The sequence below is a fragment of the Micropterus salmoides genome, unplaced genomic scaffold (genome assembly GCF_014851395.1).
Source record: "Micropterus salmoides isolate LMB-PRFRI ecotype aquatic unplaced genomic scaffold, ASM1485139v1 Ms_hic_scaffold_1404, whole genome shotgun sequence".
Lineage (NCBI taxonomy): Eukaryota > Metazoa > Chordata > Actinopteri > Centrarchiformes > Centrarchidae > Micropterus > Micropterus salmoides.
In genome coordinates, this window is record NW_024040491.1 from 1 (window position 1) to 21,295 (window position 21,295).

General features: G+C 56.2%; 25 non-coding genes and 4 pseudogenes across 25 annotated transcripts; all 29 read right to left on the reverse strand.

The window, feature by feature from the left end:
* Positions 1 to 871: 871 nt before the first annotated feature.
* LOC119903215 lies at positions 872 to 990 on the reverse strand. The gene has a single exon (XR_005444456.1). It is a non-coding gene; the product is annotated as a 5S ribosomal RNA (ribosomal RNA).
* Positions 991 to 1,594: 604 nt separating this feature from the next.
* LOC119903182 lies at positions 1,595 to 1,713 on the reverse strand. Its single transcript, XR_005444424.1, has one exon. It is a non-coding gene; the product is annotated as a 5S ribosomal RNA (ribosomal RNA).
* A 602-nt stretch (positions 1,714 to 2,315) lies between these two features.
* On the reverse strand, positions 2,316 to 2,424 carry LOC119903221 (annotated as a pseudogene).
* A 603-nt stretch (positions 2,425 to 3,027) lies between these two features.
* Positions 3,028 to 3,136, reverse strand: LOC119903223 (annotated as a pseudogene).
* Positions 3,137 to 3,733: 597 nt separating this feature from the next.
* LOC119903193 lies at positions 3,734 to 3,852 on the reverse strand. Its single transcript, XR_005444435.1, has one exon. It is a non-coding gene; the product is annotated as a 5S ribosomal RNA (ribosomal RNA).
* A 595-nt stretch (positions 3,853 to 4,447) lies between these two features.
* On the reverse strand, positions 4,448 to 4,566 carry LOC119903205. The gene has a single exon (XR_005444446.1). It is a non-coding gene; the product is annotated as a 5S ribosomal RNA (ribosomal RNA).
* A 746-nt stretch (positions 4,567 to 5,312) lies between these two features.
* On the reverse strand, positions 5,313 to 5,431 carry LOC119903216. Its single transcript, XR_005444457.1, has one exon. It is a non-coding gene; the product is annotated as a 5S ribosomal RNA (ribosomal RNA).
* A 598-nt stretch (positions 5,432 to 6,029) lies between these two features.
* On the reverse strand, positions 6,030 to 6,142 carry LOC119903225 (annotated as a pseudogene).
* A 598-nt stretch (positions 6,143 to 6,740) lies between these two features.
* On the reverse strand, positions 6,741 to 6,859 carry LOC119903226. Its single transcript, XR_005444462.1, has one exon. It is a non-coding gene; the product is annotated as a 5S ribosomal RNA (ribosomal RNA).
* Positions 6,860 to 7,460: 601 nt separating this feature from the next.
* LOC119903222 lies at positions 7,461 to 7,575 on the reverse strand (annotated as a pseudogene).
* A 596-nt stretch (positions 7,576 to 8,171) lies between these two features.
* On the reverse strand, positions 8,172 to 8,290 carry LOC119903183. The gene has a single exon (XR_005444425.1). It is a non-coding gene; the product is annotated as a 5S ribosomal RNA (ribosomal RNA).
* A 601-nt stretch (positions 8,291 to 8,891) lies between these two features.
* Positions 8,892 to 9,010, reverse strand: LOC119903184. Its single transcript, XR_005444426.1, has one exon. It is a non-coding gene; the product is annotated as a 5S ribosomal RNA (ribosomal RNA).
* A 597-nt stretch (positions 9,011 to 9,607) lies between these two features.
* Positions 9,608 to 9,726, reverse strand: LOC119903185. The gene has a single exon (XR_005444427.1). It is a non-coding gene; the product is annotated as a 5S ribosomal RNA (ribosomal RNA).
* Positions 9,727 to 10,327: 601 nt separating this feature from the next.
* LOC119903186 lies at positions 10,328 to 10,446 on the reverse strand. The gene has a single exon (XR_005444428.1). It is a non-coding gene; the product is annotated as a 5S ribosomal RNA (ribosomal RNA).
* Positions 10,447 to 11,043: 597 nt separating this feature from the next.
* On the reverse strand, positions 11,044 to 11,162 carry LOC119903187. The gene has a single exon (XR_005444429.1). It is a non-coding gene; the product is annotated as a 5S ribosomal RNA (ribosomal RNA).
* Positions 11,163 to 11,763: 601 nt separating this feature from the next.
* Positions 11,764 to 11,882, reverse strand: LOC119903188. Its single transcript, XR_005444430.1, has one exon. It is a non-coding gene; the product is annotated as a 5S ribosomal RNA (ribosomal RNA).
* Positions 11,883 to 12,483: 601 nt separating this feature from the next.
* On the reverse strand, positions 12,484 to 12,602 carry LOC119903189. Its single transcript, XR_005444431.1, has one exon. It is a non-coding gene; the product is annotated as a 5S ribosomal RNA (ribosomal RNA).
* A 601-nt stretch (positions 12,603 to 13,203) lies between these two features.
* Positions 13,204 to 13,322, reverse strand: LOC119903190. Its single transcript, XR_005444432.1, has one exon. It is a non-coding gene; the product is annotated as a 5S ribosomal RNA (ribosomal RNA).
* A 601-nt stretch (positions 13,323 to 13,923) lies between these two features.
* LOC119903191 lies at positions 13,924 to 14,042 on the reverse strand. Its single transcript, XR_005444433.1, has one exon. It is a non-coding gene; the product is annotated as a 5S ribosomal RNA (ribosomal RNA).
* A 596-nt stretch (positions 14,043 to 14,638) lies between these two features.
* LOC119903192 lies at positions 14,639 to 14,757 on the reverse strand. The gene has a single exon (XR_005444434.1). It is a non-coding gene; the product is annotated as a 5S ribosomal RNA (ribosomal RNA).
* Positions 14,758 to 15,356: 599 nt separating this feature from the next.
* LOC119903194 lies at positions 15,357 to 15,475 on the reverse strand. The gene has a single exon (XR_005444436.1). It is a non-coding gene; the product is annotated as a 5S ribosomal RNA (ribosomal RNA).
* Positions 15,476 to 16,071: 596 nt separating this feature from the next.
* Positions 16,072 to 16,190, reverse strand: LOC119903195. The gene has a single exon (XR_005444437.1). It is a non-coding gene; the product is annotated as a 5S ribosomal RNA (ribosomal RNA).
* Positions 16,191 to 16,791: 601 nt separating this feature from the next.
* On the reverse strand, positions 16,792 to 16,910 carry LOC119903196. Its single transcript, XR_005444438.1, has one exon. It is a non-coding gene; the product is annotated as a 5S ribosomal RNA (ribosomal RNA).
* A 601-nt stretch (positions 16,911 to 17,511) lies between these two features.
* Positions 17,512 to 17,630, reverse strand: LOC119903198. Its single transcript, XR_005444439.1, has one exon. It is a non-coding gene; the product is annotated as a 5S ribosomal RNA (ribosomal RNA).
* Positions 17,631 to 18,233: 603 nt separating this feature from the next.
* LOC119903218 lies at positions 18,234 to 18,350 on the reverse strand. Its single transcript, XR_005444459.1, has one exon. It is a non-coding gene; the product is annotated as a 5S ribosomal RNA (ribosomal RNA).
* A 598-nt stretch (positions 18,351 to 18,948) lies between these two features.
* LOC119903199 lies at positions 18,949 to 19,067 on the reverse strand. The gene has a single exon (XR_005444440.1). It is a non-coding gene; the product is annotated as a 5S ribosomal RNA (ribosomal RNA).
* Positions 19,068 to 19,665: 598 nt separating this feature from the next.
* LOC119903200 lies at positions 19,666 to 19,784 on the reverse strand. The gene has a single exon (XR_005444441.1). It is a non-coding gene; the product is annotated as a 5S ribosomal RNA (ribosomal RNA).
* Positions 19,785 to 20,385: 601 nt separating this feature from the next.
* On the reverse strand, positions 20,386 to 20,504 carry LOC119903201. The gene has a single exon (XR_005444442.1). It is a non-coding gene; the product is annotated as a 5S ribosomal RNA (ribosomal RNA).
* A 601-nt stretch (positions 20,505 to 21,105) lies between these two features.
* LOC119903202 lies at positions 21,106 to 21,224 on the reverse strand. Its single transcript, XR_005444443.1, has one exon. It is a non-coding gene; the product is annotated as a 5S ribosomal RNA (ribosomal RNA).
* Between the last annotated feature and the right edge of the window lie 71 nt (positions 21,225 to 21,295).

Genomic DNA, 21,295 nt, shown 5'->3' on the forward strand with positions numbered 1-21,295 from the left:
GAGCAATAGTTTATTTGAGGATTTTAAGTCAGGATTTAGAGCTCATCATAGCACAGAGACAGCACTGGTGAAAATTACTAATGACCTCCTTATTGCATCAGACAAAGGACTTGTCTCTGTACTGGTTTTATTAGATCTTAGTGCTGCATTTGATACCATTGACCATCAGATCCTATTGCAGAGACTGGAATATTTCATTGGAATTAAAGGAACCGCTCTAAGCTGGTTTAAGTCCTATTTATCAGATCGATTTCAGTTTGTACATGTTAACGATGAGTCTCGGGCGCTCCCAGAGCGGTGTGGCCATAAGCCACTCAGGCGCCCCCAAACGGCCCTTCAAAAGATGTTCTACAGCTAATTGACAAAAAACGTATTCTGCCCATAATGTCCAAGGTGCTCCAGAGTCACTTGGAATCCACAGGCACTGATTCCTGGGTACACAGACAGGAATAGGCACCCGTTCCCGGGTATGGGTACAGCGACAAGGCCACCTTCAGCCGGAGGTCCTCACTCACAAACAGACGCTCATTCCTGGGTGGACATTCAGGAAAAGGATCCAGTCCGCCTGGAAGTCCCTAGCCAGGATCAGACGCTCTCCCGTCCAAGTCCTAAGCAGGCCCTGCCAAGCCTGGCTTCCGAGATCAGGCGAGATCGGGCAGTCCCAGGCCGGAATGGCCGTAAGCTGCCTTTGCACACCCCAGACGGGCCTTCAAAACACGATGTAACATTTACACAGCACTGTGTACAGGATAGGGAGAAAAAGAAGCAGCAGCAGCAGCAGCAGCGCCCCCTGCTGTTTCCTAAAGAGACGTTCAAAAGATCTCCTTTCACCGAAGCGCCCTCTGCCGTTTTTCGAAGGCGAAGCGAAAAAGGCTTACAGCACCGGGTATTCCCAGGCAGTCACCCGTCCAAGTACTAACCAGGCCCTGCACTGCTTAGCTTCCGAGATCGGACGAGATCGGGCGCTCCCAGAGCGGTGTGGCCGTAAGCCACTCAGGCGCCCCCAAACGGCCCTTCAAAAGATGTTCTACGGCTAATTGACAAAAAACGTATTCTGCCCATAATGTCCAAGGTGCTCCAGAGTCACTTGGAATCCACAGGCACTGATTCCTGGGTAAACATCCAGGAACCGGGACACCGTTCACGCTGGCAGTCCACAGACAGGAATAGGCACCCGTTCCCGGGTATGGGTACAGCGACAAGGCCACCTTCAGCCGGAGGTCCTCACTCACAAACAGACGCTCATTCCTGGGTGGACATTCAGGAAAAGGATCCAGTCCGCCTGGAAGTCCCTAGCCAGGATCAGACGCTCTCCCGTCCAAGTCCTAAGCAGGCCCTGCCAAGCCTGGCTTCCGAGATCAGGCGAGATCGGGCAGTCCCAGGCCGGAATGGCCGTAAGCTGCCTTTGCACACCCCAGACGGGCCTTCAAAACACGATGTAACATTTACACAGCACTGTGTACAGGATAGGGAGAAAAAGAAGAAGCAGCAGCAGCAGCAGCAGCAGCGCCCCCTGCTGTTTCCTAAAGAGACGTTCAAAAGATCTCCTTTCACCGAAGCGCCCTCTGCCGTTTTTCGAAGGCGAAGCGAAAAAGGCTTACAGCACCGGGTATTCCCAGGCGGTCACCCGTCCAAGTACTAACCAGGCCCTGCTCTGCTTAGCTTCCGAGATCGGACGAGATCGGGCGCTCCCAGAGCGGTGTGGCCGTAAGCCACTCAGGCGCCCCCAAACGGCCCTTCAAAAGATGTTCTACGGCTAATTGACAAAAAACGTATTCTGCCCATAATGTCCAAGGTGCTCCAGAGTCACTTGGAATCCACAGGCACTGATTCCTGGGTAAACATCCAGGAACCGGGACACCGTTCACGCTGGCAGTCCACAGACAGGAATAGGCACCCGTTCCCGGGTATGGGTACAGCGACAAGGCCACCTTCAGCCGGAGGTCCTCACTCACAAACAGACGCTCATTCCTGGGTGGACATTCAGGAAAAGGATCCAGTCCGCCTGGAAGTCCCTAGCCAGGATCAGACGCTCTCCCGTCCAAGTCCTAAGCAGGCCCTGCCAAGCCTGGCTTCCGAGATCAGGCGAGATCGGGCAGTCCCAGGCCGGAATGGCCGTAAGCTGCCTTTGCACACCCCAGACGGGCCTTCAAAACACGATGTAACATTTACACAGCACTGTGTACAGGATAGGGAGAAAAAAGAAGCAGCAGCAGCAGCAGCAGCAGCGCCCCCTGCTGTTTCCTAAAGAGACGTTCAAAAGATCTCCTTTCACCGAAGCGCCCTCTGCCGTTTTTCGAAGGCGAAGCGAAAAAGGCTTACAGCACCGGGTATTCCCAGGCGGTCACCCGTCCAAGTACTAACCAGGCCCTGCTCTGCTTAGCTTCCGAGATCGGGCGCTCCCAGAGCGGTGTGGCCGTAAGCCACTCAGGCGCCCCCAAACGGCCCTTCAAAAGATGTTCTACGGCTAATTGACAAAAAACGTATTCTGCCCATAATGTCCAAGGTGCTCCAGAGTCACTTGGAATCCACAGGCACTGATTCCTGGGTAAACATCCAGGAACCGGGACACCGTTCACGCTGGCAGTCCACAGACAGGAATAGGCACCCGTTCCCGGGTATGGGTACAGCGACAAGGCCACCTTCAGCCGGAGGTCCTCACTCACAAACAGACGCTCATTCCTGGGTGGACATTCAGGAAAAGGATCCAGTCCGCCTGGAAGTCCCTAGCCAGGATCAGACGCTCTCCCGTCCAAGTCCTAAGCAGGCCCTGCCAAGCCTGGCTTCCGAGATCAGGCGAGATCGGGCAGTCCCAGGCCGGAATGGCCGTAAGCTGCCTTTGCACACCCCAGACGGGCCTTCAAAACACGATGTAACATTTACACAGCACTGTGTACAGGATAGGGAGAAAAAGAAGCAGCAGCAGCAGCAGCAGCAGCAGCGCCCCTGCTGTTTCCTAAAGAGACGTTCAAAAGATCTCCTTTCACCGAAGCGCCCTCTGCCGTTTTTCGAAGGCGAAGCGAAAAAGGCTTACAGCACCGGGTATTCCCAGGCGGTCACCCGTCCAAGTACTAACCAGGCCCTGCTCTGCTTAGCTTCCGAGATCGGACGCTCCCAGAGCGGTGTGGCCGTAAGCCACTCAGGCGCCCCCAAACGGCCCTTCAAAAGATGTTCTACGGCTAATTGACAAAAAACGTATTCTGCCCATAATGTCCAAGGTGCTCCAGAGTCACTTGGAATCCACAGGCACTGATTCCTGGGTAAACATCCAGGAACCGGGACACCGTTCACGCTGGCAGTCCACAGACAGGAATAGGCACCCGTTCCCGGGTATGGGTACAGCGACAAGGCCACCTTCAGCCGGAGGTCCTCACTCACAAACAGACGCTCATTCCTGGGTGGACATTCAGGAAAAGGATCCAGTCCGCCTGGAAGTCCCTAGCCAGGATCAGACGCTCTCCCGTCCAAGTCCTAAGCAGGCCCTGCCAAGCCTGGCTTCCGAGATCAGGCGAGATCGGGCAGTCCCAGGCCGGAATGGCCGTAAGCTGCCTTTGCACACCCCAGACGGGCCTTCAAAACACGATGTAACATTTACACAGCACTGTGTACAGGATAGGGAGAAAAAGAAGCAGCAGCAGCAGCAGCAGCGCCCCTGCTGTTTCCTAAAGAGACGTTCAAAAGATCTCCTTTCACCGAAGCGCCCTCTGCCGTTTTTCGAAGGCGAAGCGAAAAAGGCTTACAGCACCGGGTATTCCCAGGCGGTCACCCGTCCAAGTACTAACCAGGCCCTGCTCTGCTTAGCTTCCGAGATCGGACGAGATCGGGCGCTCCCAGAGCGGTGTGGCCGTAAGCCACTCAGGCGCCCCCAAACGGCCCTTCAAAAGATGTTCTACGGCTAATTGACAAAAAACGTATTCTGCCCATAATGTCCAAGGTGCTCCAGAGTCACTTGGAATCCACAGGCACTGATTCCTGGGTAAACATCCAGGAACCGGGACACCGTTCACGCTGGCAGTCCACAGACAGGAATAGGCACCCGTTCCCGGGTATGGGTACAGCGACAAGGCCACCTTCAGCCGGAGGTCCTCACTCACAAACAGACGCTCATTCCTGGGTGGACATTCAGGAAAAGGATCCAGTCCGCCTGGAAGTCCCTAGCCAGGATCAGACGCTCTCCCGTCCAAGTCCTAAGCAGGCCCTGCCAAGCCTGGCTTCCGAGATCAGGCGAGATCGGGCAGTCCCAGGCCGGAATGGCCGTAAGCTGCCTTTGCACACCCCAGACGGGCCTTCAAAACACGATGTAACATTTACACAGCACTGTGTACAGGATAGGGAGAAAAAGAAGCAGCAGCAGCAGCAGCGCACCCTGCTGTTTCCTAAAGAGACGTTCAAAAGATCTCCTTTCACCGAAGCGCCCTCTGCCGTTTTTCGAAGGCGAAGCGAAAAAGGCTTACAGCACCGGGTATTCCCAGGCGGTCACCCGTCCAAGTACTAACCAGGCCCTGCTCTGCTTAGCTTCCGAGATCGGACGAGATCGGGCGCTCCCAGAGCGGTGTGGCCGTAAGCCACTCAGGCGCCCCCAAACGGCCCTTCAAAAGATGTTCTACGGCTAATTGACAAAAAACGTATTCTGCCCATAATGTCCAAGGTGCTCCAGAGTCACTTGGAATCCACAGGCACTGATTCCTGGGTAAACATCCAGGAACCGGGACACCGTTCACGCTGGCAGTCCACAGACAGGAATAGGCACCCGTTCCCGGGTATGGGTACAGCGACAAGGCCACCTTCAGCCGGAGGTCCTCACTCACAAACAGACGCTCATTCCTGGGTGGACATTCAGGAAAAGGATCCAGTCCGCCTGGAAGTCCCTAGCCAGGATCAGACGCTCTCCCGTCCAAGTCCTAAGCAGGCCCTGCCAAGCCTGGCTTCCGAGATCAGGCGAGATCGGGCAGTCCCAGGCCGGAATGGCCGTAAGCTGCCTTTGCACACCCCAGACGGGCCTTCAAAACACGACATTTCCACAGCACTGGGATAGTCCCAGGCAGTCAGTCCAAGTCCTAAGCAGGCCCTGAGCAGCTTCCGAGATCAGGCGAGATCGGGCAGTCCCAGGCCGGAATGGCCGTAAGCTGCCTTTGCACACCCCAGACGGGCCTTCAAAACACGATGTAACATTTACACAGCACTGTGTACAGGATAGGGAGAAAAAGAAGCAGCAGCAGCAGCAGCGCCCCCTGCTGTTTCCTAAAGAGACGTTCAAAAGATCTCCTTTCACCGAAGCGCCCTCTGCCGTTTTTCGAAGGCGAAGCGAAAAAGGCTTACAGCACCGGGTATTCCCAGGCGGTCACCCGTCCAAGTACTAACCAGGCCCTGCTCTGCTTAGCTTCCGAGATCGGACGAGATCGGGCGCTCCCAGAGCGGTGTGGCCGTAAGCCACTCAGGCGCCCCCAAACGGCCCTTCAAAAGATGTTCTACGGCTAATTGACAAAAAACGTATTCTGCCCATAATGTCCAAGGTGCTCCAGAGTCACTTGGAATCCACAGGCACTGATTCCTGGGTAAACATCCAGGAACCGGGACACCGTTCACGCTGGCAGTCCACAGACAGGAATAGGCACCCGTTCCCGGGTATGGGTACAGCGACAAGGCCACCTTCAGCCGGAGGTCCTCACTCACAAACAGACGCTCATTCCTGGGTGGACATTCAGGAAAAGGATCCAGTCCGCCTGGAAGTCCCTAGCCAGGATCAGACGCTCTCCCGTCCAAGTCCTAAGCAGGCCCTGCCAAGCCTGGCTTCCGAGATCAGGCGAGATCGGGCAGTCCCAGGCCGGAATGGCCGTAAGCTGCCTTTGCACACCCCAGACGGGCCTTCAAAACACGATGTAACATTTACACAGCACTGTGTACAGGATAGGGAGAAAAAGAAGCAGCAGCAGCAGCAGCAGCGCCCCCTGCTGTTTCCTAAAGAGACGTTCAAAAGATCTCCTTTCACCGAAGCGCCCTCTGCCGTTTTTCGAAGGCGAAGCGAAAAAGGCTTACAGCACCGGGTATTCCCAGGCGGTCACCCGTCCAAGTACTAACCAGGCCCTGCTCTGCTTAGCTTCCGAGATCGGACGAGATCTCCCAGAGCGGTGTGGCCGTAAGCCACTCAGGCGCCCCCAAACGGCCCTTCAAAAGATGTTCTACGGCTAATTGACAAAAAACGTATTCTGCCCATAATGTCCAAGGTGCTCCAGAGTCACTTGGAATCCACAGGCACTGATTCCTGGGTAAACATCCAGGAACCGGGACACCGTTCACGCTGGCAGTCCACAGACAGGAATAGGCACCCGTTCCCGGGTATGGGTACAGCGACAAGGCCACCTTCAGCCGGAGGTCCTCACTCACAAACAGACGCTCATTCCTGGGTGGACATTCAGGAAAAGGATCCAGTCCGCCTGGAAGTCCCTAGCCAGGATCAGACGCTCTCCCGTCCAAGTCCTAAGCAGGCCCTGCCAAGCCTGGCTTCCGAGATCAGGCGAGATCGGGCAGTCCCAGGCCGGAATGGCCGTAAGCTGCCTTTGCACACCCCAGACGGGCCTTCAAAACACGATGTAACATTTACACAGCACTGTGTACAGGATAGGGAGAAAAAGAAGCAGCAGCAGCAGCAGCAGCGCCCCCTGCTGTTTCCTAAAGAGACGTTCAAAAGATCTCCTTTCACCGAAGCGCCCTCTGCCGTTTTTCGAAGGCGAAGCGAAAAAGGCTTACAGCACCGGGTATTCCCAGGCGGTCACCCGTCCAAGTACTAACCAGGCCCTGCTCTGCTTAGCTTCCGAGATCGGACGAGATCGGGCGCTCCCAGAGCGGTGTGGCCGTAAGCCACTCAGGCGCCCCCAAACGGCCCTTCAAAAGATGTTCTACGGCTAATTGACAAAAAACGTATTCTGCCCATAATGTCCAAGGTGCTCCAGAGTCACTTGGAATCCACAGGCACTGATTCCTGGGTAAACATCCAGGAACCGGGACACCGTTCACGCTGGCAGTCCACAGACAGGAATAGGCACCCGTTCCCGGGTATGGGTACAGCGACAAGGCCACCTTCAGCCGGAGGTCCTCACTCACAAACAGACGCTCATTCCTGGGTGGACATTCAGGAAAAGGATCCAGTCCGCCTGGAAGTCCCTAGCCAGGATCAGACGCTCTCCCGTCCAAGTCCTAAGCAGGCCCTGCCAAGCCTGGCTTCCGAGATCAGGCGAGATCGGGCAGTCCCAGGCCGGAATGGCCGTAAGCTGCCTTTGCACACCCCAGACGGGCCTTCAAAACACGATGTAACATTTACACAGCACTGTGTACAGGATAGGGAGAAAAAGAAGCAGCAGCAGCAGCAGCAGCAGCGCCCCCTGCTGTTTCCTAAAGAGACGTTCAAAAGATCTCCTTTCACCGAAGCGCCCTCTGCCGTTTTTCGAAGGCGAAGCGAAAAAGGCTTACAGCACCGGGTATTCCCAGGCGGTCACCCGTCCAAGTACTAACCAGGCCCTGCTCTGCTTAGCTTCCGAGATCGGACGAGATCGCTCCCAGAGCGGTGTGGCCGTAAGCCACTCAGGCGCCCCCAAACGGCCCTTCAAAAGATGTTCTACGGCTAATTGACAAAAAACGTATTCTGCCCATAATGTCCAAGGTGCTCCAGAGTCACTTGGAATCCACAGGCACTGATTCCTGGGTAAACATCCAGGAACCGGGACACCGTTCACGCTGGCAGTCCACAGACAGGAATAGGCACCCGTTCCCGGGTATGGGTACAGCGACAAGGCCACCTTCAGCCGGAGGTCCTCACTCACAAACAGACGCTCATTCCTGGGTGGACATTCAGGAAAAGGATCCAGTCCGCCTGGAAGTCCCTAGCCAGGATCAGACGCTCTCCCGTCCAAGTCCTAAGCAGGCCCTGCCAAGCCTGGCTTCCGAGATCAGGCGAGATCGGGCAGTCCCAGGCCGGAATGGCCGTAAGCTGCCTTTGCACACCCCAGACGGGCCTTCAAAACACGATGTAACATTTACACAGCACTGTGTACAGGATAGGGAGAAAAAGAAGCAGCAGCAGCAGCAGCAGCCCCCTGCTGTTTCCTAAAGAGACGTTCAAAAGATCTCCTTTCACCGAAGCGCCCTCTGCCGTTTTTCGAAGGCGAAGCGAAAAAGGCTTACAGCACCGGGTATTCCCAGGCGGTCACCCGTCCAAGTACTAACCAGGCCCTGCTCTGCTTAGCTTCCGAGATCGGACGAGATCGGGCGCTCCCAGAGCGGTGTGGCCGTAAGCCACTCAGGCGCCCCCAAACGGCCCTTCAAAAGATGTTCTACGGCTAATTGACAAAAAACGTATTCTGCCCATAATGTCCAAGGTGCTCCAGAGTCACTTGGAATCCACAGGCACTGATTCCTGGGTAAACATCCAGGAACCGGGACACCGTTCACGCTGGCAGTCCACAGACAGGAATAGGCACCCGTTCCCGGGTATGGGTACAGCGACAAGGCCACCTTCAGCCGGAGGTCCTCACTCACAAACAGACGCTCATTCCTGGGTGGACATTCAGGAAAAGGATCCAGTCCGCCTGGAAGTCCCTAGCCAGGATCAGACGCTCTCCCGTCCAAGTCCTAAGCAGGCCCTGCCAAGCCTGGCTTCCGAGATCAGGCGAGATCGGGCAGTCCCAGGCCGGAATGGCCGTAAGCTGCCTTTGCACACCCCAGACGGGCCTTCAAAACACGATGTAACATTTACACAGCACTGTGTACAGGATAGGGAGAAAAAGAAGCAGCAGCAGCAGCAGCAGCAGCGCCCCCTGCTGTTTCCTAAAGAGACGTTCAAAAGATCTCCTTTCACCGAAGCGCCCTCTGCCGTTTTTCGAAGGCGAAGCGAAAAAGGCTTACAGCACCGGGTATTCCCAGGCGGTCACCCGTCCAAGTACTAACCAGGCCCTGCTCTGCTTAGCTTCCGAGATCGGACGAGATCGGGCGCTCCCAGAGCGGTGTGGCCGTAAGCCACTCAGGCGCCCCCAAACGGCCCTTCAAAAGATGTTCTACGGCTAATTGACAAAAAACGTATTCTGCCCATAATGTCCAAGGTGCTCCAGAGTCACTTGGAATCCACAGGCACTGATTCCTGGGTAAACATCCAGGAACCGGGACACCGTTCACGCTGGCAGTCCACAGACAGGAATAGGCACCCGTTCCCGGGTATGGGTACAGCGACAAGGCCACCTTCAGCCGGAGGTCCTCACTCACAAACAGACGCTCATTCCTGGGTGGACATTCAGGAAAAGGATCCAGTCCGCCTGGAAGTCCCTAGCCAGGATCAGACGCTCTCCCGTCCAAGTCCTAAGCAGGCCCTGCCAAGCCTGGCTTCCGAGATCAGGCGAGATCGGGCAGTCCCAGGCCGGAATGGCCGTAAGCTGCCTTTGCACACCCCAGACGGGCCTTCAAAACACGATGTAACATTTACACAGCACTGTGTACAGGATAGGGAGAAAAAGAAGCAGCAGCAGCAGCAGCAGCCCCCCTGCTGTTTCCTAAAGAGACGTTCAAAAGATCTCCTTTCACCGAAGCGCCCTCTGCCGTTTTTCGAAGGCGAAGCGAAAAAGGCTTACAGCACCGGGTATTCCCAGGCGGTCACCCGTCCAAGTACTAACCAGGCCCTGCTCTGCTTAGCTTCCGAGATCGGACGAGATCGGGCGCTCCCAGAGCGGTGTGGCCGTAAGCCACTCAGGCGCCCCCAAACGGCCCTTCAAAAGATGTTCTACGGCTAATTGACAAAAAACGTATTCTGCCCATAATGTCCAAGGTGCTCCAGAGTCACTTGGAATCCACAGGCACTGATTCCTGGGTAAACATCCAGGAACCGGGACACCGTTCACGCTGGCAGTCCACAGACAGGAATAGGCACCCGTTCCCGGGTATGGGTACAGCGACAAGGCCACCTTCAGCCGGAGGTCCTCACTCACAAACAGACGCTCATTCCTGGGTGGACATTCAGGAAAAGGATCCAGTCCGCCTGGAAGTCCCTAGCCAGGATCAGACGCTCTCCCGTCCAAGTCCTAAGCAGGCCCTGCCAAGCCTGGCTTCCGAGATCAGGCGAGATCGGGCAGTCCCAGGCCGGAATGGCCGTAAGCTGCCTTTGCACACCCCAGACGGGCCTTCAAAACACGATGTAACATTTACACAGCACTGTGTACAGGATAGGGAGAAAAAGAAGCAGCAGCAGCAGCAGCAGCAGCGCCCCCTGCTGTTTCCTAAAGAGACGTTCAAAAGATCTCCTTTCACCGAAGCGCCCTCTGCCGTTTTTCGAAGGCGAAGCGAAAAAGGCTTACAGCACCGGGTATTCCCAGGCGGTCACCCGTCCAAGTACTAACCAGGCCCTGCTCTGCTTAGCTTCCGAGATCGGACGAGATCGGGCGCTCCCAGAGCGGTGTGGCCGTAAGCCACTCAGGCGCCCCCAAACGGCCCTTCAAAAGATGTTCTACGGCTAATTGACAAAAAACGTATTCTGCCCATAATGTCCAAGGTGCTCCAGAGTCACTTGGAATCCACAGGCACTGATTCCTGGGTAAACATCCAGGAACCGGGACACCGTTCACGCTGGCAGTCCACAGACAGGAATAGGCACCCGTTCCCGGGTATGGGTACAGCGACAAGGCCACCTTCAGCCGGAGGTCCTCACTCACAAACAGACGCTCATTCCTGGGTGGACATTCAGGAAAAGGATCCAGTCCGCCTGGAAGTCCCTAGCCAGGATCAGACGCTCTCCCGTCCAAGTCCTAAGCAGGCCCTGCCAAGCCTGGCTTCCGAGATCAGGCGAGATCGGGCAGTCCCAGGCCGGAATGGCCGTAAGCTGCCTTTGCACACCCCAGACGGGCCTTCAAAACACGATGTAACATTTACACAGCACTGTGTACAGGATAGGGAGAAAAAGAAGCAGCAGCAGCAGCAGCAGCCCCCCTGCTGTTTCCTAAAGAGACGTTCAAAAGATCTCCTTTCACCGAAGCGCCCTCTGCCGTTTTTCGAAGGCGAAGCGAAAAAGGCTTACAGCACCGGGTATTCCCAGGCGGTCACCCGTCCAAGTACTAACCAGGCCCTGCTCTGCTTAGCTTCCGAGATCGGACGAGATCGGGCGCTCCCAGAGCGGTGTGGCCGTAAGCCACTCAGGCGCCCCCAAACGGCCCTTCAAAAGATGTTCTACGGCTAATTGACAAAAAACGTATTCTGCCCATAATGTCCAAGGTGCTCCAGAGTCACTTGGAATCCACAGGCACTGATTCCTGGGTAAACATCCAGGAACCGGGACACCGTTCACGCTGGCAGTCCACAGACAGGAATAGGCACCCGTTCCCGGGTATGGGTACAGCGACAAGGCCACCTTCAGCCGGAGGTCCTCACTCACAAACAGACGCTCATTCCTGGGTGGACATTCAGGAAAAGGATCCAGTCCGCCTGGAAGTCCCTAGCCAGGATCAGACGCTCTCCCGTCCAAGTCCTAAGCAGGCCCTGCCAAGCCTGGCTTCCGAGATCAGGCGAGATCGGGCAGTCCCAGGCCGGAATGGCCGTAAGCTGCCTTTGCACACCCCAGACGGGCCTTCAAAACACGATGTAACATTTACACAGCACTGTGTACAGGATAGGGAGAAAAAGAAGCAGCAGCAGCAGCAGCAGCAGCGCCCCCTGCTGTTTCCTAAAGAGACGTTCAAAAGATCTCCTTTCACCGAAGCGCCCTCTGCCGTTTTTCGAAGGCGAAGCGAAAAAGGCTTACAGCACCGGGTATTCCCAGGCGGTCACCCGTCCAAGTACTAACCAGGCCCTGCTCTGCTTAGCTTCCGAGATCGGACGAGATCGGGCGCTCCCAGAGCGGTGTGGCCGTAAGCCACTCAGGCGCCCCCAAACGGCCCTTCAAAAGATGTTCTACGGCTAATTGACAAAAAACGTATTCTGCCCATAATGTCCAAGGTGCTCCAGAGTCACTTGGAATCCACAGGCACTGATTCCTGGGTAAACATCCAGGAACCGGGACACCGTTCACGCTGGCAGTCCACAGACAGGAATAGGCACCCGTTCCCGGGTATGGGTACAGCGACAAGGCCACCTTCAGCCGGAGGTCCTCACTCACAAACAGACGCTCATTCCTGGGTGGACATTCAGGAAAAGGATCCAGTCCGCCTGGAAGTCCCTAGCCAGGATCAGACGCTCTCCCGTCCAAGTCCTAAGCAGGCCCTGCCAAGCCTGGCTTCCGAGATCAGGCGAGATCGGGCAGTCCCAGGCCGGAATGGCCGTAAGCTGCCTTTGCACACCCCAGACGGGCCTTCAAAACACGATGTAACATTTACACAGCACTGTGTACAGGATAGGGAGAAAAAGAAGCAGCAGCAGCAGCAGCAGCAGCGCCCCCTGCTGTTTCCTAAAGAGACGTTCAAAAGATCTCCTTTCACCGAAGCGCCCTCTGCCGTTTTTCGAAGGCGAAGCGAAAAAGGCTTACAGCACCGGGTATTCCCAGGCGGTCACCCGTCCAAGTACTAACCAGGCCCTGCTCTGCTTAGCTTCCGAGATCGGACGAGATCGGGCGCTCCCAGAGCGGTGTGGCCGTAAGCCACTCAGGCGCCCCCAAACGGCCCTTCAAAAGATGTTCTACGGCTAATTGACAAAAAACGTATTCTGCCCATAATGTCCAAGGTGCTCCAGAGTCACTTGGAATCCACAGGCACTGATTCCTGGGTAAACATCCAGGAACCGGGACACCGTTCACGCTGGCAGTCCACAGACAGGAATAGGCACCCGTTCCCGGGTATGGGTACAGCGACAAGGCCACCTTCAGCCGGAGGTCCTCACTCACAAACAGACGCTCATTCCTGGGTGGACATTCAGGAAAAGGATCCAGTCCGCCTGGAAGTCCCTAGCCAGGATCAGACGCTCTCCCGTCCAAGTCCTAAGCAGGCCCTGCCAAGCCTGGCTTCCGAGATCAGGCGAGATCGGGCAGTCCCAGGCCGGAATGGCCGTAAGCTGCCTTTGCACACCCCAGACGGGCCTTCAAAACACGATGTAACATTTACACAGCACTGTGTACAGGATAGGGAGAAAAAGAAGCAGCAGCAGCAGCAGCAGCAGCGCCCCCTGCTGTTTCCTAAAGAGACGTTCAAAAGATCTCCTTTCACCGAAGCGCCCTCTGCCGTTTTTCGAAGGCGAAGCGAAAAAGGCTTACAGCACCGGGTATTCCCAGGCGGTCACCCGTCCAAGTACTAACCAGGCCCTGCTCTGCTTAGCTTCCGAGATCGGACGAGATCGGGCGCTCCCAGAGCGGTGTGGCCGTAAGCCACTCAGGCGCCCCCAAACGGCCCTTCAAAAGATGTTCTACGGCTAATTGACAAAAAACGTATTCTGCCCATAATGTCCAAGGTGCTCCAGAGTCACTTGGAATCCACAGGCACTGATTCCTGGGTAAACATCCAGGAACCGGGACACCGTTCACGCTGGCAGTCCACAGACAGGAATAGGCACCCGTTCCCGGGTATGGGTACAGCGACAAGGCCACCTTCAGCCGGAGGTCCTCACTCACAAACAGACGCTCATTCCTGGGTGGACATTCAGGAAAAGGATCCAGTCCGCCTGGAAGTCCCTAGCCAGGATCAGACGCTCTCCCGTCCAAGTCCTAAGCAGGCCCTGCCAAGCCTGGCTTCCGAGATCAGGCGAGATCGGGCAGTCCCAGGCCGGAATGGCCGTAAGCTGCCTTTGCACACCCCAGACGGGCCTTCAAAACACGATGTAACATTTACACAGCACTGTGTACAGGATAGGGAGAAAAAGAAGCAGCAGCAGCAGCAGCAGCAGCGCCCCCTGCTGTTTCCTAAAGAGACGTTCAAAAGATCTCCTTTCACCGAAGCGCCCTCTGCCGTTTTTCGAAGGCGAAGCGAAAAAGGCTTACAGCACCGGGTATTCCCAGGCGGTCACCCGTCCAAGTACTAACCAGGCCCTGCTCTGCTTAGCTTCCGAGATCGGACGAGATCGGGCGCTCCCAGAGCGGTGTGGCCGTAAGCCACTCAGGCGCCCCCAAACGGCCCTTCAAAAGATGTTCTACGGCTAATTGACAAAAAACGTATTCTGCCCATAATGTCCAAGGTGCTCCAGAGTCACTTGGAATCCACAGGCACTGATTCCTGGGTAAACATCCAGGAACCGGGACACCGTTCACGCTGGCAGTCCACAGACAGGAATAGGCACCCGTTCCCGGGTATGGGTACAGCGACAAGGCCACCTTCAGCCGGAGGTCCTCACTCACAAACAGACGCTCATTCCTGGGTGGACATTCAGGAAAAGGATCCAGTCCGCCTGGAAGTCCCTAGCCAGGATCAGACGCTCTCCCGTCCAAGTCCTAAGCAGGCCCTGCCAAGCCTGGCTTCCGAGATCAGGCGAGATCGGGCAGTCCCAGGCCGGAATGGCCGTAAGCTGCCTTTGCACACCCCAGACGGGCCTTCAAAACACGATGTAACATTTACACAGCACTGTGTACAGGATAGGGAGAAAAAGAAGCAGCAGCAGCAGCAGCAGCCCCCTGCTGTTTCCTAAAGAGACGTTCAAAAGATCTCCTTTCACCGAAGCGCCCTCTGCCGTTTTTCGAAGGCGAAGCGAAAAAGGCTTACAGCACCGGGTATTCCCAGGCGGTCACCCGTCCAAGTACTAACCAGGCCCTGCTCTGCTTAGCTTCCGAGATCGGACGAGATCGGGCGCTCCCAGAGCGGTGTGGCCGTAAGCCACTCAGGCGCCCCCAAACGGCCCTTCAAAAGATGTTCTACGGCTAATTGACAAAAAACGTATTCTGCCCATAATGTCCAAGGTGCTCCAGAGTCACTTGGAATCCACAGGCACTGATTCCTGGGTAAACATCCAGGAACCGGGACACCGTTCACGCTGGCAGTCCACAGACAGGAATAGGCACCCGTTCCCGGGTATGGGTACAGCGACAAGGCCACCTTCAGCCGGAGGTCCTCACTCACAAACAGACGCTCATTCCTGGGTGGACATTCAGGAAAAGGATCCAGTCCGCCTGGAAGTCCCTAGCCAGGATCAGACGCTCTCCCGTCCAAGTCCTAAGCAGGCCCTGCCAAGCCTGGCTTCCGAGATCAGGCGAGATCGGGCAGTCCCAGGCCGGAATGGCCGTAAGCTGCCTTTGCACACCCCAGACGGGCCTTCAAAACACGATGTAACATTTACACAGCACTGTGTACAGGATAGGGAGAAAAAGAAGCAGCAGCAGCAGCAGCAGCAGCCCCCTGCTGTTTCCTAAAGAGACGTTCAAAAGATCTCCTTTCACCGAAGCGCCCTCTGCCGTTTTTCGAAGGCGAAGCGAAAAAGGCTTACAGCACCGGGTATTCCCAGGCGGTCACCCGTCCAAGTACTAACCAGGCCCTGCTCTGCTTAGCTTCCGAGATCGGACGAGATCGGGCGCTCCCAGAGCGGTGTGGCCGTAAGCCACTCAGGCGCCCCCAAACGGCCCTTCAAAAGATGTTCTACGGCTAATTGACAAAAAACGTATTCTGCCCATAATGTCCAAGGTGCTCCAGAGTCACTTGGAATCCACAGGCACTGATTCCTGGGTAAACATCCAGGAACCGGGACACCGTTCACGCTGGCAGTCCACAGACAGGAATAGGCACCCGTTCCCGGGTATGGGTACAGCGACAAGGCCACCTTCAGCCGGAGGTCCTCACTCACAAACAGACGCTCATTCCTGGGTGGACATTCAGGAAAAGGATCCAGTCCGCCTGGAAGTCCCTAGCCAGGATCAGACGCTCTCCCGTCCAAGTCCTAAGCAGGCCCTGCCAAGCCTGGCTTCCGAGATCAGGCGAGATCGGGCAGTCCCAGGCCGGAATGGCCGTAAGCTGCCTTTGCACACCCCAGACGGGCCTTCAAAACACGATGTAACATTTACACAGCACTGTGTACAGGATAGGGAGAAAAAGAAGCAGCAGCAGCAGCAGCAGCCCCCTGCTGTTTCCTAAAGAGACGTTCAAAAGATCTCCTTTCACCGAAGCGCCCTCTGCCGTTTTTCGAAGGCGAAGCGAAAAAGGCTTACAGCACCGGGTATTCCCAGGCGGTCACCCGTCCAAGTACTAACCAGGCCCTGCTCTGCTTAGCTTCCGAGATCGGACGAGATCGGGCGCTCCCAGAGCGGTGTGGCCGTAAGCCACTCAGGCGCCCCCAAACGGCCCTTCAAAAGATGTTCTACGGCTAATTGACAAAAAACGTATTCTGCCCATAATGTCCAAGGTGCTCCAGAGTCACTTGGAATCCACAGGCACTGATTCCTGGGTAAACATCCAGGAACCGGGACACCGTTCACGCTGGCAGTCCACAGACAGGAATAGGCACCCGTTCCCGGGTATGGGTACAGCGACAAGGCCACCTTCAGCCGGAGGTCCTCACTCACAAACAGACGCTCATTCCTGGGTGGACATTCAGGAAAAGGATCCAGTCCGCCTGGAAGTCCCTAGCCAGGATCAGACGCTCTCCCGTCCAAGTCCTAAGCAGGCCCTGCCAAGCCTGGCTTCCGAGATCAGGCGAGATCGGGCAGTCCCAGGCCGGAATGGCCGTAAGCTGCCTTTGCACACCCCAGACGGGCCTTCAAAACACGATGTAACATTTACACAGCACTGTGTACAGGATAGGGAGAAAAAGAAGCAGCAGCAGCAGCAGCAGCAGCGCCCCCTGCTGTTTCCTAAAGAGACGTTCAAAAGATCTCCTTTCACCGAAGCGCCCTCTGCCGTTTTTCGAAGGCGAAGCGAAAAAGGCTTACAGCACCGGGTATTCCCAGGCGGTCACCCGTCCAAGTACTAACCAGGCCCTGCTCTGCTTAGCTTCCGAGATCGGACGAGATCGGGCGCTCCCAGAGCGGTGTGGCCGTAAGCCACTCAGGCGCCCCCAAACGGCCCTTCAAAAGATGTTCTACGGCTAATTGACAAAAAACGTATTCTGCCCATAATGTCCAAGGTGCTCCAGAGTCACTTGGAATCCACAGGCACTGATTCCTGGGTAAACATCCAGGAACCGGGACACCGTTCACGCTGGCAGTCCACAGACAGGAATAGGCACCCGTTCCCGGGTATGGGTACAGCGACAAGGCCACCTTCAGCCGGAGGTCCTCACTCACAAACAGACGCTCATTCCTGGGTGGACATTCAGGAAAAGGATCCAGTCCGCCTGGAAGTCCCTAGCCAGGATCAGACGCTCTCCCGTCCAAGTCCTAAGCAGGCCCTGCCAAGCCTGGCTTCCGAGATCAGGCGAGATCGGGCAGTCCCAGGCCGGAATGGCCGTAAGCTGCCTTTGCACACCCCAGACGGGCCTTCAAAACACGATGTAACATTTACACAGCACTGTGTACAGGATAGGGAGAAAAAGAAGCAGCAGCAGCAGCAGCAGCAGCGCCCCCTGCTGTTTCCTAAAGAGACGTTCAAAAGATCTCCTTTCACCGAAGCGCCCTCTGCCGTTTTTCGAAGGCGAAGCGAAAAAGGCTTACAGCACCGGGTATTCCCAGGCGGTCACCCGTCCAAGTACTAACCAGGCCCTGCTCTGCTTAGCTTCCGAGATCGGACGAGATCGGGCGCTCCCAGAGCGGTGTGGCCGTAAGCCACTCAGGCGCCCCCAAACGGCCCTTCAAAAGATGTTCTACGGCTAATTGACAAAAAACGTATTCTGCCCATAATGTCCAAGGTGCTCCAGAGTCACTTGGAATCCACAGGCACTGATTCCTGGGTAAACATCCAGGAACCGGGACACCGTTCACGCTGGCAGTCCACAGACAGGAATAGGCACCCGTTCCCGGGTATGGGTACAGCGACAAGGCCACCTTCAGCCGGAGGTCCTCACTCACAAACAGACGCTCATTCCTGGGTGGACATTCAGGAAAAGGATCCAGTCCGCCTGGAAGTCCCTAGCCAGGATCAGACGCTCTCCCGTCCAAGTCCTAAGCAGGCCCTGCCAAGCCTGGCTTCCGAGATCAGGCGAGATCGGGCAGTCCCAGGCCGGAATGGCCGTAAGCTGCCTTTGCACACCCCAGACGGGCCTTCAAAACACGATGTAACATTTACACAGCACTGTGTACAGGATAGGGAGAAAAAGAAGCAGCAGCAGCAGCAGCAGCAGCAGCCCCCCTGCTGTTTCCTAAAGAGACGTTCAAAAGATCTCCTTTCACCGAAGCGCCCTCTGCCGTTTTTCGAAGGCGAAGCGAAAAAGGCTTACAGCACCGGGTATTCCCAGGCGGTCACCCGTCCAAGTACTAACCAGGCCCTGCTCTGCTTAGCTTCCGAGATCGGACGATCGGGCGCTCCCAGAGCGGTGTGGCCGTAAGCCACTCAGGCGCCCCCAAACGGCCCTTCAAAAGATGTTCTACGGCTAATTGACAAAAAACGTATTCTGCCCATAATGTCCAAGGTGCTCCAGAGTCACTTGGAATCCACAGGCACTGATTCCTGGGTAAACATCCAGGAACCGGGACACCGTTCACGCTGGCAGTCCACAGACAGGAATAGGCACCCGTTCCCGGGTATGGGTACAGCGACAAGGCCACCTTCAGCCGGAGGTCCTCACTCACAAACAGACGCTCATTCCTGGGTGGACATTCAGGAAAAGGATCCAGTCCGCCTGGAAGTCCCTAGCCAGGATCAGACGCTCTCCCGTCCAAGTCCTAAGCAGGCCCTGCCAAGCCTGGCTTCCGAGATCAGGCGAGATCGGGCAGTCCCAGGCCGGAATGGCCGTAAGCTGCCTTTGCACACCCCAGACGGGCCTTCAAAACACGATGTAACATTTACACAGCACTGTGTACAGGATAGGGAGAAAAAGAAGCAGCAGCAGCAGCAGCAGCGCCCCCTGCTGTTTCCTAAAGAGACGTTCAAAAGATCTCCTTTCACCGAAGCGCCCTCTGCCGTTTTTCGAAGGCGAAGCGAAAAAGGCTTACAGCACCGGGTATTCCCAGGCGGTCACCCGTCCAAGTACTAACCAGGCCCTGCTCTGCTTAGCTTCCGAGATCGGACGAGATCGGGCGCTCCCAGAGCGGTGTGGCCGTAAGCCACTCAGGCGCCCCCAAACGGCCCTTCAAAAGATGTTCTACGGCTAATTGACAAAAAACGTATTCTGCCCATAATGTCCAAGGTGCTCCAGAGTCACTTGGAATCCACAGGCACTGATTCCTGGGTAAACATCCAGGAACCGGGACACCGTTCACGCTGGCAGTCCACAGACAGGAATAGGCACCCGTTCCCGGGTATGGGTACAGCGACAAGGCCACCTTCAGCCGGAGGTCCTCACTCACAAACAGACGCTCATTCCTGGGTGGACATTCAGGAAAAGGATCCAGTCCGCCTGGAAGTCCCTAGCCAGGATCAGACGCTCTCCCGTCCAAGTCCTAAGCAGGCCCTGCCAAGCCTGGCTTCCGAGATCAGGCGAGATCGGGCAGTCCCAGGCCGGAATGGCCGTAAGCTGCCTTTGCACACCCCAGACGGGCCTTCAAAACACGATGTAACATTTACACAGCACTGTGTACAGGATAGGGAGAAAAAGAAGCAGCAGCAGCAGCAGCAGCGCCCCCTGCTGTTTCCTAAAGAGACGTTCAAAAGATCTCCTTTCACCGAAGCGCCCTCTGCCGTTTTTCGAAGGCGAAGCGAAAAAGGCTTACAGCACCGGGTATTCCCAGGCGGTCACCCGTCCAAGTACTAACCAGGCCCTGCTCTGCTTAGCTTCCGAGATCGGACGAGATCGGGCGCTCCCAGAGCGGTGTGGCCGTAAGCCACTCAGGCGCCCCCAAACGGCCCTTCAAAAGATGTTCTACGGCTAATTGACAAAAAACGTATTCTGCCCATAATGTCCAAGGTGCTCCAGAGTCACTTGGAATCCACAGGCACTGATTCCTGGGTAAACATCCAGGAACCGGGACACCGTTCACGCTGGCAGTCCACAGACAGGAATAGGCACCCGTTCCCGGGTATGGGTACAGCGACAAGGCCACCTTCAGCCGGAGGTCCTCACTCACAAACAGACGCTCATTCCTGGGTGGACATTCAGGAAAAGGATCCAGTCCGCCTGGAAGTCCCTAGCCAGGATCAGACGCTCTCCCGTCCAAGTCCTAAGCAGGCCCTGCCAAGCCTGGCTTCCGAGATCAGGCGAGATCGGGCAGTCCCAGGCCGGAATGGCCGTAAGCTGCCTTTGCACACCCCAGACGGGCCTTCAAAACACGATGTAACATTTACACAGCACTGTGTACAGGATAGGGAGAAAAAGAAGCAGCAGCAGCAGCAGCAGCAGCGCCCCCTGCTGTTTCCTAAAGAGACGTTCAAAAGATCTCCTTTCACCGAAGCGCCCTCTGCCGTTTTTCGAAGGCGAAGCGAAAAAGGCTTACAGCACCGGGTATTCCCAGGCGGTCACCCGTCCAAGTACTAACCAGGCCCTGCTCTGCTTAGCTTCCGAGATCGGACGAGATCGGGCGCTCCCAGAGCGGTGTGGCCGTAAGCCACTCAGGCGCCCCCAAACGGCCCTTCAAAAGATGTTCTACGGCTAATTGACAAAAAACGTATTCTGCCCATAATGTCCAAGGTGCTCCAGAGTCACTTGGAATCCACAGGCACTGATTCCTGGGTAAACATCCAGGAACCGGGACACCGTTCACGCTGGCAGTCCACAGACAGGAATAGGCACCCGTTCCCGGGTATGGGTACAGCGACAAGGCCACCTTCAGCCGGAGGTCCTCACTCACAAACAGACGCTCATTCCTGGGTGGACATTCAGGAAAAGGATCCAGTCCGCCTGGAAGTCCCTAGCCAGGATCAGACGCTCTCCCGTCCAAGTCCTAAGCAGGCCCTGCCAAGCCTGGCTTCCGAGATCAGGCGAGATCGGGCAGTCCCAGGCCGGAATGGCCGTAAGCTGCCTTTGCACACCCCAGACGGGCCTTCAAAACACGATGTAACATTTACACAGCACTGTGTACAGGATAGGGAGAAAAAGAAGCAGCAGCAGCAGCAGCAGCAGCGCCCCCTGCTGTTTCCTAAAGAGACGTTCAAAAGATCTCCTTTCACCGAAGCGCCCTCTGCCGTTTTTCGAAGGCGAAGCGAAAAAGGCTTACAGCACCGGGTATTCCCAGGCGGTCACCCGTCCAAGTACTAACCAGGCCCTGCTCTGCTTAGCTTCCGAGATCGGACGAGATCGGGCGCTCCCAGAGCGGTGTGGCCGTAAGCCACTCAGGCGCCCCCAAACGGCCCTTCAAAAGATGTTCTACGGCTAATTGACAAAAAACGTATTCTGCCCA